The sequence below is a fragment of the Schistocerca americana genome, unplaced genomic scaffold, assembly GCF_021461395.2.
Source record: "Schistocerca americana isolate TAMUIC-IGC-003095 unplaced genomic scaffold, iqSchAmer2.1 HiC_scaffold_283, whole genome shotgun sequence".
NCBI lineage: Eukaryota > Metazoa > Arthropoda > Insecta > Orthoptera > Acrididae > Schistocerca > Schistocerca americana.
This window is the reverse complement of record NW_025725998.1, coordinates 70001-75000: the sequence shown is the minus strand read 5'-3', so window position 1 is coordinate 75000 and position 5000 is coordinate 70001.

Sequence of the window (5000 nt, the reverse complement as noted above, 5' to 3'; positions counted from 1 at the left end):
GCCGGCGGGAGACAACACGCGCCACCTACGGTGACCGGCAGCTCCAACGCCAGCGCCACAGAAGGACAAAAGCCCCACTTGGGTGCCGAAGCGAACTCTCCCAGCACAGCGCACGCGCCAACACGTCCGCACAGCTGCGATACAAACCACCTGCGAGAACCGCAGAGGCGACCGAGCAGCAGACGGCGTCGCGGCGCCGAGCGCCGGGCGGCGGCGCATCCTCAGCGCACACAGTCCTCAATCGGACCAGCACACTGCAGATGTCCACCGCGCTTCGCACCGGGCCCGCGAGGACCTACTTTGGCCGCACGGCGCCGCGTGCAGGGTGCGCCGGCGCGCAGCTGCGCCGCCTGCCGCCTCCGTCGGCCGGCGCGCCTGCCACTGGCCGCCCCCACCAGCCGGCTGTAGCGCGTGCGCCCACGCACCGCGCGGCCAGCACGCCGGGAGGCCCCCCCTCACCGGCCGGGGACGGTCCCACCCAGCCACCGCCGCGTATCGCTTCACACCCAGATGCCATTCACGTTCGTGGGCATGGTGGGTATCGCTGGAACAACCGGTTGGTAGCTCAACCGATCGTCGCCATCACTGATTCACCTCTAGCGAGAACAACCGCACCACAACGGTTTACCAGTTGTTCATTTGCATAACGTCACCAGCAAACGTAGGCGTCCATCGCCATTTGCAAATTCAACGATTGTTGCATGCCTGTGTCAGGTGTCACGACACACTATGTCTGCCCACATACACGCAACAACATGTGCACGCTTCGCGAACACGTGGAAGGTGGCCCCCGTACGTATGCGATGTCCATTGCGCGAACGACTGTCAACCGGCCTCTGTCGCATGTCGCAGATGTGGAACGCAGTGCACCATGCTATCACGGTGTGTGAGAAGAGACGACTACGTCTGACAACACGCGCCACTACATCAACAGACGGCTCATGCTGATCGCCATCCAGGGCATACCACACTGCAATCCAGCTCTTATAGGGAGACGACACGTAGCTGAGTGCACAACATTTGGACCGCATGGTTCGCCGTTGTTGGCGCAGTCGTTGTACGGTCACATGTACCACGATGTATCATTCAGTACATGAGGACCAATGTGCAGTACAGTGTGTGATTTGGACGTACAACATCAGCGGACAGTTGACACAGGCCGTACCACAGCGTAGGCTAAGTGCTTCGCACATGCGAATGCCAATGAACAACTGCAAATGCCAATGAACAACTGCAAAGGGCATTGAGCATGTACGTCCTGCTGCCATCCACATTACAGTGTATAGCTGCAAGGTGTTTAACATGAAGCGATACACTGGGGACCGGGCAGTGCGAGTAGCAAACTATATTGCGGGGGTTGCAGTTAGGCAACACTACACTAATTTAACGCGTCGTATGACAATTACAGAGCAGGTTAAGGCCCAACGTGTGTTGGGTTAAGGCCCAACGTGTGTTGGGTTAAGGCCCAACGTGTGTTGGGTTAAGGCCCAACGTGTGTTGGGTTAAGGCCCAACGTGTGTTGGGTTAAGGCCCAACGTGTGTTGGGTTAAGGCCCAACGTGTGTTGGGTTAAGGCCAAACGTGTGTTGGGTTAAGGCCCAACGTGTGTTGGGTTAAGGCCCAACGTGTGTTGGGTTAAGGCCCAACGTGTGTTGGGTTAAGGCCCAACGTGTGTTGGGTTAAGGCCCAACGTGTGTTGGGTTAAGGCCCAACGTGTGTTGGGTTAAGGCCCAACGTGTGTTGGGTTACGTTAAGGGGCAATGTGGGTTACGTTAAGGGGCAATGTGGGTTACGTTAAGGGGCAATGTGGGTTACGTTACGGCGCAATATAGGTTACGTTACGGCGCAATATCGGTTACGTTAAGGCGCAATACAGGTTACGTTAAGGCGCAATACAGGTTACGTTAAGGCGCAATACAGGTTACGTTAAGGCGCAATACAGGTTACGTTAAGGCGCAATACAGGTTACGTTAAGGCGCAATACAGGTTACGTTAAGGCGCAATACAGGTTACGTTAAGGCGCAATACAGGTTACGTTAAGGCGCAATGCAGGTTACGTTAAGGCGCAATGCAGGTTACGTTAAGGCGCAATACAGGTTACGTTAAGGCGCAATACAGGTTACGTTAAGGCGCAATACAGGTTACGTTAAGGCGCAATACAGGTTACGTTAAGGCGCAATACAGGTTACGTTAAGGCGCAATACAGGTTACGTTAAGGCGCAATACAGGTTACGTTAAGGCGCAATACAGGTTACGTTAAGGCGCAATACAGGTTACGTTAAGGCGCAATACAGGTTACGTTAAGGCGCAATACAGGTTACGTTAAGGCGCAATACAGGTTACGTTAAGGCGCAATACAGGTTACGTTAAGGCGCAATACAGGTTACGTTAAGGCGCAATACAGGTTACGTTAAGGCGCAATACAGGTTACGTTAAGGCGCAATACAGGTTACGTTAAGGCGCAATACAGGTTACGTTAAGGCGCAATACAGGTTACGTTAAGGCGCAATACAGGTTACGTTAAGGCGCAATACAGGTTAGGTTAAGGCGCAATACAGGTTAGGTTAAGGCGCAATACAGGTTAGGTTAAGGTACGACATAGGTTAGGTTAAGGTACGACATAGGTTAGGTTAAGGTACGACATAGGTTAGGTTAAGGTACGACATAGGTTAGGTTAAGGTACGACATAGGTTAGGTTAAGGTACGACATAGGTTAGGTTAAGGTACGACATAGGTTAGGTTAAGGTACGACATAGGTTAGGTTAAGGTACGACATAGGTTAGGTTAAGGTACGACATAGGTTAGGTTAAGGTACGACATAGGTTAGGTTAAGGTACGACATAGGTTAGGTTAAGGTACGACATAGGTTAGGTTAAGGTACGACATAGGTTAGGTTAAGGTACGACATAGGTTAGGTTAAGGTACGACATAGGTTAGGTTAAGGTACGACATAGGTTAGGTTAAGGTACGACATAGGTTAGGTTAAGGTACGACATAGGTTAGGTTAAGGTACGACATAGGTTAGGTTAAGGTACGACATAGGTTAGGTTAAGGTACGACATAGGTTAGGTTAAGGTACGACATAGGTTAGGTTAAGGTACGACATAGGTTAGGTTAAGGTACGACATAGGTTAGGTTAAGGTACGACATAGGTTAGGTTAAGGTACGACATAGGTTAGGTTAAGGTACGACATAGGTTAGGTTAAGGTACGACATAGGTTAGGTTAAGGTACGACATAGGTTAGGTTAAGGTACGACATAGGTTAGGTTAAGGTACGACATAGGTTAGGTTAAGGTACGACATAGGTTAGGTTAAGGTACGACATAGGTTAGGTTAAGGTACGACATAGGTTAGGTTACGGTACGACATAGGTTAGGTTACGGTACGACATAGGTTAGGTTACGGTACGACATAGGTTAGGTTACGGTACGACATAGGTTAGGTTACGGTACGACATAGGTTAGGTTACGGTACGACATAGGTTAGGTTACGGTACGACATAGGTTAGGTTACGGTACGACATAGGTTAGGTTACGGTACGACATAGGTTAGGTTACGGTACGACATAGGTTAGGTTACGGTACGATATAGGTTAGGTTACGGTACGATATAGGTTAGGTTAAGGTACACATTGTTGTAAGGAAAGGTTTAATGGGGGGCGGGGCGGGGCGGCCGGTTTGTTGATTGTGATTATAGTAAGTGGATGCCTGCGGCATCATCTGATTTGCCACGTCAGGATGCACCTTTGGCTCATGACAGGCGGCGCTCTCATTCCATGCTTGTGGCAGACCTGTGTCTTTCATTCCTGCCATTGTTTGTGTGCTGTGAGAGGAGGCAGTATTGTGATGTTGGGTGCACCCCTGTGTAGGACATGTGTGGGTGTTGGTGGCTTGGCTGAGCAATGGTGGTTGTCGGGTGGGTGGGATATTCTGTTTTCTGAGTGGACCTCCCAGTCTGGTTATGACAGTGTGGATTGTCTAATGTGGCGGAGAGGATGCACTGGGTGTTGTTCCATGCTGGTGCTTACATATTGTCTGTGTGCGTGTTACAGGCAGAGAGTAGTGCGTGATAAGGGTGTGTGGCTGACGTGTGGTTGTGATTGTGAGCAGAGTCTTTCAGCATGTATACGGACAGTTGTATACATTATCTGTATTCTGATGGCTCTATCTATTACTAATCAGCGCCGTGTATACGTTTAATCCGGTTCCAGTCGAAACTGTTGTATCTCTGTACATTAGTGACACGGCGAGCCCGCTATGTAGTTACTCGTCTCGGCAGCTTCCACCGGTGTATGGCAAATGATTATAAGGAATCAGTCTAGTCGTCAATACCGATGGTGTGACGTCACATGTCTGGGGTGGGGGACGCTGCGCCCTTCCGGTGGGTCATGGCCTAGAAAGACTCTTCCCACGCAGGGGGGCGTGGACTGTCATTGACTCTTCCAGGTAATATACTTGCCGTACGTTCTTGCGACTGCGAGTGCAACGCTCACCGGTACCGACATGGATGGAGCGCCTCCTAGCTGACCGCTCAGCATCGGCATTCGTACAGAGAGCAACGCGGTCGCGTCTCTAGCTCGTAACTGGTACAGCCCGCAGCTCATGTATAGGGACAGCGGGAATGTCGCATATTGGAGATAACTCTTCATGAAACGCATGTTATAGGGGTGGATTGCACATTGCGACTGCGGGAAAAGTCCGCCGTTCATCCGCTGGAGTTGCGAGTTGGGCGGTTGGAGTGGGGCGCAGGTGGAGTGATTGCCGGTCCACGATTTCGTGCGGCAGAGGCGCTGGCGTTGGGGTGCTGTGGTCGACAGAGGACGCAGGCTTTGTGGGTGGGGTCGAAAGATGGGCACTGTGGGCCCATCGATGTCTTGGTCGGCTTGGCGTCTCATAGATGGCGGTATCGTCGTTGCAGGACGTCATGCCGCGGGAGACCTACAGATGGCGCTGTGTTTTGTGGTGCGCTCGACATGGCGGACGTAGTGTTGTCAGATTCGC